The sequence below is a fragment of the Mustela erminea genome, chromosome 9 (assembly GCF_009829155.1).
Source record: "Mustela erminea isolate mMusErm1 chromosome 9, mMusErm1.Pri, whole genome shotgun sequence".
Taxonomy (NCBI): domain Eukaryota; kingdom Metazoa; phylum Chordata; class Mammalia; order Carnivora; family Mustelidae; genus Mustela; species Mustela erminea.
The window spans coordinates 48,456,935-48,470,049 of record NC_045622.1 but is presented as its reverse complement, the minus strand read 5'-3'; positions in this window follow the sequence as shown (position 1 = coordinate 48,470,049).

Below are 13,115 nucleotides of genomic sequence, written 5' to 3'. Positions count from 1 at the left end.
CTGGAGGTAGCAGTTCCTCCTCACCCTACAAACTCCTGAGTTCCAACAGCCTTCTGTCTTACCGTTGTTTCTAGGGTTTATTCTGCTTCTACTGATGCTACTATTGATGTTGATATTACTTCCTTGATTCCATGCTTCTTCCTTCTATCATTCTCCCAAGATCTTTTGGGAAGGAATCCTGCAGCCTGAATCACATTTAATTCTCAGACAAATTATCTGTTTTATCTGCACCCTTGGCGTTTTGCATAGTCTCTGGGTCATAGGGAGTTTTCAAAAAATATTGCATGATGATCCTTTGGAGAGCCTGTAGTCTTCATGAAAGCAAGATATCCCTTGAAGGATAGCCAATGCTTCAGTACAATTAAACTGTACTTTAATTACAAATGAAGTACATATTGCACAACTAATGCTACTAGAAAATTTTATAAATGCTACCTTATTTTCTTTGGTGCCACAGGAAGATATATTTTGCTCCAGCTGGATATTAGCAAAGAAAAGCAGAAGAACCAGAGCCTGGTCTCCTAATTCCTTGAAACATGTTCTATCTTGCTAGAGGCATTGGTTTCAGGCCTCTACATTTTGATCAAAATTTCAGTGTCACTCTACCAAATGAAAGATTTTATTTGTCATATTAGCTCCCAATCCCAAAATATAAATATTTTCCAGATACTGGCTGACCATCACCCTAGAAATCAAATCCATAGCCAATGTATATAATTGACTTTATTTTATATCACCTTTTAAAATGCATATGAGCAAGCAAGGAATCTTCTAAAAACTGAGACTGTCTTTACTACTATACCTTGTTTATCATAATGACAGGTTGTAAGATATTTTAGCGGGGGGGAGGTGGGTAATGGATTGAAAACAAGTCTGCAAACCATAACTTTCATAATAATAAATTAAGGAGCCCTAACCGCCAAGCTGTGAAACCCAATTGAGGGGCAGTAGCCCTGAAACAAAAAATCACAACAACTCAGAAACCATTAAAACTAATGTGGTAATAAATCTGTCCCATAAAAACCAGGAAGTTGGTTAATACTATTTTCAAAAAGGCCAACTTTGTGGAAGTGACTGCTAAGATACTTAAAATAAACAGGTGAAGGAAAAGGAACATATTTACCTGTTACCCCCCAAAAGACTAAGCTAACTGAACTAACCCTTCTTAAAAACATGAATGAATACCATTCTTTCTTTTTTTTTTTTTTTAAGATCTTGTTTATTTATTTGACAGAGAGAGATCACAAGTAGGCAGAGAGGCAGGCAGAGAGAGAGGGGGAAGCAGGCTCCCTGTTGAGCAGAGAGCCCAATGCAGGGCTTTATCCCAGGACCCTGAGACTATGACCTGAGATGAAGGCAGAGGCTTTAACCCACTGAGCCACCCAGGCGCCCAATACTGTTATTTCTATATAACCTAAAACTATGTTAGTGTTTACCTAAAGAGCTCAGGTCTCTGTAGAAATTAAAGAAGCAAGCTTCTTTTGTGATGAGCCCAAAACGGGGACAAGGTGTTTGGAGGGTGATAGGGGAATAGAGGAAAAGAAATGAGTTCCTGAATTAGAAGGTCAGCTTGGCCTATTTCTTTGAAGGTCAGAGATTGTTCAGGTAAGATCAAATATAGGGCTTTTTATTCTATATATTGGTGGTGAACTTTATAGAAAACAAACAAACAAAAAAAACATATCTTAGGGATTAATTTCCATGAGTTTTGGCAACAACCCACAGAAGGTATAGAACCTTTACATCACTACAGAATAAATTACTTGTGCCCTTTCCATCAGTCTGCACCCACAGGGAGTCTTGTCCTAATTTATTTCAAATAGATTTGTTTTGTCATCCAAACATTTCATAAAACATAACCACACTTCTGTTTCTAGTCAAGAAGAATTAGGATTGGATCTACCTTCCCACTTGAAGGAAGTAAAAAGTCACATAAAATATATGGGGGAGAAGGGGAGGTTTATGACAGTGGACATCTGGCAATGAAGATCAGTGATCCCTGAGCTATAGGAAACAAATGAGGTAAGTCTTAGAACTGCCCTAGCTTATGGTCATAAGTGAAATGTGGACGCTGCACAGAGTTGGGGAACCCAGGCAGAGCTGGAAAGTCTCCTTGAATGAAGGACAAAGTGTTGAGTCCAGGAAGATCAAACTGGCTAGAGTTTGTAGGGCATAGTAACAGAAAGGGTAGAGCTGCACAGAGACAGGATTTGGGAGATCTACACAGGGTTCTCCTCATTTATTCAGCAGAGTACTAATCAAAGCATGTGTATGAATGAAAAACGTCCAAGTGAAAGCAAATAACCACTATACATAATTAAAGGAAATAGTACCTAGCACTCACACAGGACCAGGAATAGCACCAGGCATTACTCAGACAGGAAACTACATGGTTTACATTGGTTAGAGTACTCAGAAAGGTCTTGCTGCAGTTATACAGGATAAGTATCCCTAGACTATGATAGTTTACATACAGGATCCTGTACAGGATACAGGATGATTATCCCTAGACTAGTCTATCCCTAGACTAATAATAGTCCTTATCCCACATATCAAAAAAAAAAAAAAAGGATCAAAGCAGAGGATCAACCTGTTTTCAAATAACCGCACCTCAGAAAATAAAATTAGGAACACAAAAATATCAGGCAGTGAATAAAATAAAATCCACAAAGTCTGGTGTTCAATAAAAATAGTGTTAGGCATGCAAAGAAACAGATAAATATGATATAAAATCAAGAAGAAATCTACTAAGGACTAACACATATGTTAGAAATTTTAGATAAAGATTAAAACAATAACATAATTGTATTAAACATGTTTAAAGGGTAAAAAAATAGACATGAACTATATAAAAACTAGATATGTAAACTACAAAGCTTGAGAAGGAAGTGTCCATGTCTCTGCTAAAATTCTCATGTATCTTTATTCATGTTATCCACCTTCTTTTCCACTAGATCCTTAAGGAGTTTTGCAGTAGTGTTTTCATTGTTTGGTTTTATCCTGTAATCATGGTAACATCTGGGTCATCTCTTTGTCTATTCTGTTGACCGTTTCCCTTCGTGACTGTGGGCCATAATTTATTACATTTCTATGTACTATAATTCTTAATTGAGCCCTGGATATTTTTATTACAACTCAGTAGATATTGAAGTATATAATTTCAATTCTCAGAAAGTGCTATTTCTTTTTCAACGGTTTGCTGGAGTAGAGGCTCAGTTGATGCAGAGCCAGGCTGAACTGTTTGAGAACTGCTGCAAATTTAGGTTGATTCAGTTTCAAAAGTGGCACCAAAAATTTCCTTTCAGCAAAGCCTGTGATCTCAGCATTGGCAAGGTTTTTGAGGTCTGCATCTATTTCAGATCCCAGCTGCCTAGTCTCCATCCCACGGAAGCTCTCTCCCTGCCTTATAGCTAGGGCACCATTTTTTGGAGTTCTCTCTTTCTCTCCCTCTCTCTCTTTCTCTCTCTCTCTCTCCCTCATCCTGTCTCCAGTGTTTTGTCTTGTTCTTCTGGGTGCCACTTCCCTGCTTTCCGTGAAGACTGAGGTTACTTTTTAGGAATTTCTCTCAGTTCTTCTTCCCTGTTCCACATCATCAGGAATTGAAAGTCTGAAGTATCTGATGGGGATAGGGGGCTGTATATCTCATCTCTCCTTTCCCTCACACACTTCTACTTAGCTCAAAGTCTTGAGTGCACAAAGATTTGGTCTTAACTTTCCTAGTCCTTCCCCATCTTTTAAAGCTGAAATTCCGAGTGAATCATCTTGTTCTCCTTTCTATCCCTGCTTCCTAAATATTATTTCCAGAATTTTGTAAATACTGTTGAAGAAAATCTAGGAGAGTAATTCAGTCTTTATCTCTCTACTCTTTTGGATCCTCGCCTGTCATGCCTTGTCAATAAATCGCTGCTGAAAGTTGTCACAGGATAGGTTAGATTCTCTTTATCTTTGACAGATTCTTCTTCCTTCTTCAGCCAGGGATAACAGCAGGTATGGACTTACTATCTCATACAATGGACTTCTCTCTTCCGGGAGTTTAGCTGATTATTTCATTAAGGTTTCTATCCTGGTGTGAACAAACAAACAAATAAAATATAATTTTCTAAATTATCTACCTTACTTTGGTTGTTAGGGTGAGACAATTGTTTCTTGTAACCTATTAGATTCAAACAGGGGTAAAATAGGATTTTAAAAAAAGGATTTTTTAATGTACATCAAGTAACTACTTATTTAATCCTTACAAGTCTCCCTTAATGTAGATATTATTATTTACATCATTTTGCAGGCATGGAGAGTGAGGTTTACAGGAGTAAAATGATGTGTTCATTTTCCTAAGCTAAAAGCTTTGCATCTCTCAACATGAAACTATACTGAAAGTCAAAGAATTTTGTAACAAACTATGAAATTTAATATCTCAATATGAATCAGTATATAAGGATTAAACTAGCTTTTTGTGGACTATTTAAACTGTACCTTTTTAAAGAGATATTTATCACTATCAACAAAATATTTCATTAATTTTAAACTTCAAGGAACCCATTATAACAAAAATGTATGTTTGATAATACGTTAATAGACACAACATGAAAAGTGTTTTCTATGCACTAGAAACTGCATTTGGTTCTTTAAATATGTGTCTTTTAATCTTCACAAAACCCTTTCAAATAGAAATTTCCATTAAGAAATAAACCAGTAAAAAACCCTCCATAATGTGCTTCGGTCACATAGCTAACAAAGGCAAAGAGTTGGAAAGTCTTCTGTCTATCTGATTACAAAGCTGGTCTTTATTCCACTCTTCTAAAATGGACTTGGCAAATCCCAGGCAAAACCTAAGTAAGGTAAAGCAGAGATCCACAGTCCTGCTGCTCACTCACATCCCTCTGATTCTGTGACTGGGATGCTATAACTACTTTATGACTGTTAGCCAAACTGGGAGGGATGGTTTTTACTTTCTGACAGGAAATTAAGATGTAATATATGTTTTAGTAGAAAGAACAACACTATACCCAGATTTGAAGGCGTGCTAGCTATCAGTGGTGAAGCCATAACCTCTTCACAGTAGCCTAACCTGTAAACTAGATTTAACAATGATGTGTCCATCATAGGGTGGGCATAAAAAACCAGTGAGATGGATGTGAGGTCCATCTGGCTGCCACATCTGTCACCTCACGGATCACCAAGGTTGATTCTGCTGATCTGGCTTGCTAGGCTCCATGTGGATTCCTCCTGAAGCCACATGATTGGTCAAAGATGACAACCTTCCCAGATAAAGGAAGATGGTTCTTTGGTCAAAAGTATATGTAGGTGTGATCCCGAAATCTCCAAACAAGCTCTCAACTCTCAATGATATAACAAAGATGAAGTGATGAACAGAGCAACTGGCCTTTAAATATTGGCAAGTGCAGAAACAAGATTCCAAATCTAGGCTGCCTGACACCAGTCCCACAGTCATGATATTGGAGAGTGCTAGAGGAAGAACATGGAGAAACACCCAACTGTTAAGACACATGGGGGTTAGAGAATTTATCAACCTCTTTGAAAGGAACCAGTCTTTAAGAATTCAAGCCATGAGAGCTAGTAACTTATATCCAATTATCTAAATGTAGATCTACTTAAAATATGTAAGTATATTGACGGCAAGAAAGAGCTTATGGAAGGCATGTTAGTGATGGCCAATGAGGAACCTGTTTCATTTGGCATATTTCTTCATGAAAGGAATAAAGAAATTGGATCAGATGGGCAACACTAGAGAAGTTGCTGAAAAGCACTTGCATTAAGTAAAAGAAAAAAAAATTGACATATTCTTTCAACTTTGTAAGATTTTGACTTCTGTTTAATTTTTTTTTTATAATATATTGTACACACTTGACACCCACTCTTAAGCTAGCTATAAATCTAACTTTTAAAATGTTTTATGTTTATAGTAAGGTCAGTCAAAATTAAACTTTTGAAGCCAAATATTCTTACATTTCAATCCCCAGCTCTAAGACATTCTATCTACATGATATTGGACACATGACTTCACATCTCTAAATTTCAATTCCCTTATTTGTACAGTGAGGAAAATAGCAATAAAAAACACCTAGGGAGGGGCACCTGGGTGGCTCAGTGGGTTAAGCTTCTGCCTTGGGCTCAGGTAATAGTCCCAGGGTCCTAGGACTGAGCCTCACAGTGGACTCTCTGCTCAGCAGGGAGCCTGCTTTCACCCACCGCCTGCCTCTCTGCCTACTTGTGATTTCTCTCTCTATCAAATAAATAAATAAGATCTTAAAAAAAAAAAAAACACCTAGGGAAATAGGATACTGGCAAGGTGAATGAATCTATATAAAACATGATATATGAGAATATCCACAGCAAATGGTTGATAAATGTCAGATTAAATAAGTAAGAGAGTATCAATAATTTGAAATGAGATACATATCTGAAAAATGTGTATGTGTATTCATGTTTTCCTTGTGAAATTTAATTTAAAAGCTAGATTTTGGACATTAAATACACATTGTTAGATATATCTGTAAACACCTTTGTGTAAGTAGGTCAACTTAATATTAAATTATTAAATGAACTAATTTACATGGCAGTTTTTAAATGAATTAACTATTTACCGCAATTTAGCATTGCCCTCCTTTTATGTATGCAAACATAACCATGGCCTAAAGTCACATTTTTGCCAATGGTTATTTATCAAATATGATTATTATCATAAACATGCATTCTTTTCACATAACCTACTTAAAATTATATTTATATTTTTGTTTGCCTAAGTTCCCCAGGCTCTAAAAAGTACATAGTAATTGTGTAAGAGTAGAGTCTGATCATCCTGATTTCTAATTTGGGGGCTTATAGAGAAACTACATTTTGAGAAAGATAAATATTTTATATTTTTATATTTCCACAGACTTAAAGAATTGCCTCACAGAAATCAAACTTATACTGCAAGTTAACTCAAAAAATGGAAACATATAATTATATAAGGAGATCAGCTCAAAATTGGACCCTTGGTAACTTCCCACTCAATATTTAGCTTTCACTTTTTAAGTTAATATTTGTTACATTTTATTTTTTTTTAAGATTTTATTTATTTATTTGACACAGAGCGAGAGATCATAAGTAGGCAGAGAGGCAGATGGTGGGGGCAGGCTCCCCACTGAGCAGAGAGCCCAATGTGGGGCTCGTTCCCAGGACCCTGAGATCATGACCTGGCTGAAAGCAGAGGCTCAATCCACTGAGCCACCCAGGTGCCCCTTTGTTCCATTTTAAATGCATATTTGGACTTCTTGTGATCAAAAGGAAGAAGAATTCAAAGGAATATAGAAAGTGTAGATCTGAGAAAGTTAGCTTACTATGTAGGCTAACTGTGTGTTCTACTCTATCCAGTTTGATCATGGATTGATTTTTATCATTGATTTTCCAGAATGAGTAAACTATAGCAAATATTATCAGCAATTGTCTTGCTAGGAAAGTAGGACTAGGAGTGAATAAAACAGAAATTTAGACAGAAATTATGTATAAGTTATATATATGAAAAATTTATATACACCATCTCTAGTTCTTGATAGGAGAAATTTTTAAAATTCAGGAATCACATAAACAGCTTTCATCTAATCTTGTCAGGTTTCAGCTTTTAGAGCACCTGAAAGTTTCTTTTTTATCTGCTTGGTAAGAGCCTTAAAGTACATTTTTCACTAAGAAGGGAAAAACTTGAGATTTGTTGGCTGATTTTACATCATTATGTTTAAGACCTGGAGGCCTTGGCTCTCTTACTTATTTTTGCTATTACCCAATAGCAAATATATATTAGGTAACTAATTTATGTCTTACATAAAGAATTGTAAGTTGCTAATTTTTTGAAAGCTTACCTAGAATAGAATCTTCATGTACAACATTCATTCTATAATCATTCACTGGTAATAATGTTGTACTAATTGCTGGGAAAGAAACGTCATGCTTTCCTGAAGCCCAAAGAATTTGCATGACTTATCTCAGGTCATACAGCAGTTTAAAGTCAAAACCAGACCAAAAACCAAGACCAGTTAGTTTCTTACTATATCTTTGAAACATACTAAGAGGTAAAATTGGCAAAAAAGAATAGAGGTTTAGGGAGTTTCAACTTATCTCAAACAGAGTGCAAGCTTCCATTCAGTAAACAACTTACTCTTTTTTAGAATGTACTTCAATATCTTAGGGTAGGGTGTATGCTCAAGTTCTCATAGTTTTCACTTACTCCCTTATTGATCCATATATGAATCACTTTGCCTAGCTGCCAGGTTGTTGGAAATATTTAAATAAAAAACTTAAAAATTTTTTTAAAGAAATGATCTAATCAAAGGCATTTTTGGGAAACTATCACACAAGCCCACATTTGTAGCTCTCCAAATCTTATCCATTTATAGACACACCTAGACCTATTTGATTGTCCCAGTCAAATGGGGTTATTTCAGACCCTGAATGTCCATATAACTTTCATTTTTAATTTGAAGATGAAATGATAAGAATATATATCAAAACCTTTTAAACCATAAAGTTAGGTATTGTTATTATGACTAAGTATTGTTAATACGACTATCTTCTGCTGAGTGTCTAATTTTCCTAGTAGTATACTTCTTTATAACTATTTTTCTCAACAATTCCTCCTTACTCACCCTATTGCTATAAGATGATAAAATCCATGAGGACAATAGTTACACATTATCTATCTGTGTATTTATGGACTTTCTTCTTCAGATATTTAAAAAAAAAAAAATGAAGTGAGGGGAGCATGGGTGGCTCAGTTGGTTAAGCCTCTGCCTTCTGCTCAGGTCATGATCTCAGGGTCCTGGAATGGAGTCCCACATTGGGCTCCCTGCTCAGTGGGGAGCTTGCTTCTCCTTCTCTGTCTCCCCCTGCTTTGTGTTCTCTCGCTCAGTCTCTCTCAAATAAATAAATGAAATCTTTAAAAAAATAAATTCATATTAAACACCAACTGAATATGATTTTGAGTATTCAATCTAACTGCATTTCCAATATCCAATGTAGGAAGAAAAGAAGGAAACTATATGAACTATATGAGAATAATCAATTCTTACATTTTACACATAGACATGCACACACAGAGGTCATTATTGCAATGAAATTAACAAACATTAAGGACCTTTTTGGAGGTGTCATGCCATATTAGAATGTACAGTTGCTGGGTCTGTACTTAGAAAACTGCCTTCTAGTCCTTTTTAAGTTACAACTAGTTCACTTGGTACAATATATTATCCTTAATTTTGTTATCAGAGATATATTTTTACTAACCCATTTATTATACTGAGTCTGATTTTTTGTTGTTTTTTCCCCCCATTTGTTGAATAGTACCTCTTCAATAAGGCCTTTGTATTGTTGCTCCTAAAAAGTCATTTGTTAGCAAAACTGCTGTTCTGTTACGAATAATCTGCCTTTTCTCCTTTAGGGTTCTGCAATTTTACTATGAATGGTGTAGATGTCAAGTTTCTTTTTCTTTGTCCTGCTCAGAATTTATTGAGCTTCCTAAATCTAAATATTCAGCCTCAGCTCCTCTTATTACACTCTCCCATTGTAATTCCAATTAGATATGTTTTAGCTTTTTTATTCTCTCTTCCCTCTCTCTTGACATTCCTCAATTCTTAGCAGCTCAAGGAGTTCATAAATTCTCTCTTCAGTTTTGTCTGCTCCACTATTTTACTCATCTGTTTTGTTGTTTCAATATATGCCTAGGTATGTGTGCTTATTTTTGCATAATATGTCTTTTCGAAAATATCTATTTTCAAAATTAATCTGCTAGTTCCATATTATTATATATAGGCTTCTCTTTGGTTAATTTAAGCGTGCTAAATGTTACTGCTGTATTTTGTAACTTATGAAGTCTTTGCATGTCAAATTCTGTTTGTTCACTTTACTCTCACTCAGGTGGCCTTTTTTTCCTTAAGAGTCTTGTGATTTTAGACTCCTTGGGATGTTATCTATGAGAAGGTTTTAAGGTCTGGCTTGAAGGTGCTTTTTGTAGGGAGAATTTGTGTTTGTTTTGCAGTATGTTTAGGACATTAACAATCAAAGATCACTTTAAATTGACTCCTTACCAAGTCTCAGGAGAGATTTTATTTTTTCCTTTGTCCAGCAAGAAAAATAATATGCAAAACTATCCTTGATTTGTTCTTCTATGTGATGGGTCTAGTTCCTGTTTGCCATTATTTTGATGGTAACATCCCAGTGATTATAAGGAGACCTTTATAAAGGTCTCCTAATAAGATACTTGATCTTGGTAGGGCACTTCATTACAAAAACATTAGTGATGTAAAATAATACTGAACTAGAATAATCTTTTTTTCAGTTACCATATCAGAGTCATCACACCACCGACCCTCTCTTTGACCCTGGATTCCTAATTTGTAGAATTTATCATATAGCTATATATTTCACATATATAAAATGACAAATGTATACTTTAATTGTTTGTAAAAGACTGTTAAAATAGTAAATTGTAAACTAGTAAATGATTGCAACATTATTAATTAGTTATGATACATGATAAAATATATGCAGCTGGAGAAAAGAATGAAAAAAGTTTTCTGTGGTGATATGGAATGGCTCCAGAATTTATTATGGAAGAAAAAAAAAGTTCAGAATATATATATATACAATGATATTGTTTGTGTAAAATAAAGGATAATGTAAAAATATAGATTCTGATTTTTTATATTTACATAAAGAAATAATTTGAAGAATACGTAAGAAAATAACTTAAAAGTCATATATGGAGATGAAAGTGAAAATTACATCAATGCAGTCAAAGGGGAAAGTGAGAGTTTTCAAGGTACATATTTTGATAAAATTTAGAGATTTTTCAAACATGTTAACATATAAGTAATTTAAATAAAAGGTATTTTAGATTTTATGTATTTTTACTTGTTTTCTATGAGCATCTAATGCAGCCCACCACTAGAAATAGAAATCACCATATAAAGTGCTTAAAGCCATACATACTTATTGTAAAAACAGAAACCTGAAATTGTCCCTCTATGAAAAAAATATAGATTTAAATTTGTTTATATTTACATAGAGAAATAACTAGAAGGATACATAAAACTAACATAGTTGTTAGGTATGGGGTGATAATTATGTCAATTGGCCCTTTCTATGTCAGAAATGTTAACCACAGAAATAGTCCTGCTATTTCTGTCAGATACGTGTGCGCATATGTGCATGTGTATATATATAAACCTGTCTACTGAGACAATGATAAAGGGGTATTAAAGGTATATATGCACAATCTAATGGTTACATAAACACTATTTTTTCTGAAATAGATTCATATTAATTATTTGTTTTCATCTCCATTACACTATGCAAATATTTGCATGACAGTACAAAATTTTAATATCTGGATGTACATTTTTTCTTATTTATTCAAAGTAATTCTTCTTTTTGGACATTTAAACTGTTAGAGTTTGTTTTGGTTTTAATTACTAAAATGTTATAATAAACAAAATCACATTTTTGCTCCATTTTCAAATCACGTTACCTTCTTCATTTGGTTTCTTTAAAATTGCTCTAGCACAATGTGAGGTATAAATAAAATATTTGAGAATATAGCCTTCGTTACATAAAACATATTATAATTGTTCATTTGCTTCTATATACATTTTATTAGTCCATGAGCTCATTTATAAAAGGGGGTTGAGAAATACCTTTGTTTCTATAGCCTATTTGCAGAATAGTGTCTTTTGTATAAAGGGTGTTCAATAGAACTTTAAGTAATACATGGCCACATTCTAATTTCAGTAAGTAAAATGAGCATCTACTTGTGATTTCTGCCCTAGTAACACATATACATATGCATACACACACACACACACACACACACACATGTTTTATATATAAGTGTTATATATATATATATATATATTTTTTTTTTTTTACTCTCCCTGATATAAATGAGCACAGTGTTATTTACTGTTTCATTGGATTTCATCAAGATTTGGCTTTTTAACCTAAAATGCTTTGGACTTTTTTGGTGTAAAGCCACTCTAATGCAAGTCATAATTATTCAAATATAATAAATCAAACTATGTTTCACTTTAACTCCCCTGTCCCAAAGAAAGTTCTCTCTTTTTTTAAAGATTTTATTCATTTATTTGACAGACAAAGATCACAAGTAGGCTGAGAGACAGGCAGAGAGGGAGAGGAGGAAGCAGGCTTCCCGCTGAGCAGAGAGCCTGACGTGGGGCTCAATCCCAGGAGCCTGGGATCACGACCTCAGCCGAAGGCAGAGGCTTTAACCCACTGAGCCACCCAGGTGCCCCAGAATGTTCTCTTTTTAAATTATTTTCTTTTTTCCTTGTAATGAAAACTGTATTAACGTTACACTTACAAGTATTAATACCTCTTTTTCTTCAGACATCTTTGCTTAACTTTTGAAAAACTGTATTAATGAAATTTCTTTCACCACAACTACAAAGTCTAAGTAGCTTAGTCTAGCCAGAATTACATGACTAAAGATCAATATCTGAGCAAAACAGCCATTCTTTGAAAGTCTGAAATTATACATTCTTTGGACAAAAGGGGAATTGGTTTTAACCTAAAACCAAATTATTGTTTGTCAGAAGAAATTTATTGCATTTTGAAGCACCATAAGATAAGCATATTTTGATATAGGCTGCAATTTCTTTTTTGCAAGCCAGTATTTATTTAAGACTATTTTGTTTTCACTATGCATATTTCTGGCTTTTCCCTCCCAAGCTGTTTGCTGTTTTATAGCAAATGAAAATATGTTTGTGGAAATTGCATATAAAACTGTTTATTGAGACTTAAATCTTCTCTGGCTGTGTTTTTTTTCCCCCAAAACCTCCTTGTTACAGTCCCCTCCTTCCCTCTCTCTCTCTGTCTCTCTTTCTTCTTCCTTCCTTCCCTTCCCTCCTCTCAGCTTCTCACTCTCTTTTCAAGAGCCATTATTTAATTAAAATCCTAAATCGTGTATAACCTTGGTATGTCATTCAATCCACTAGTTTGGCTGGAGCACAGTGAGGTAAAGTTCAATTATTTAATGCTGCTGAGCAGATGAGTAAAGAAGAATAGTTGCATGCCCAGGATCCAAAGTCATTTATATTTCACACGTAAAT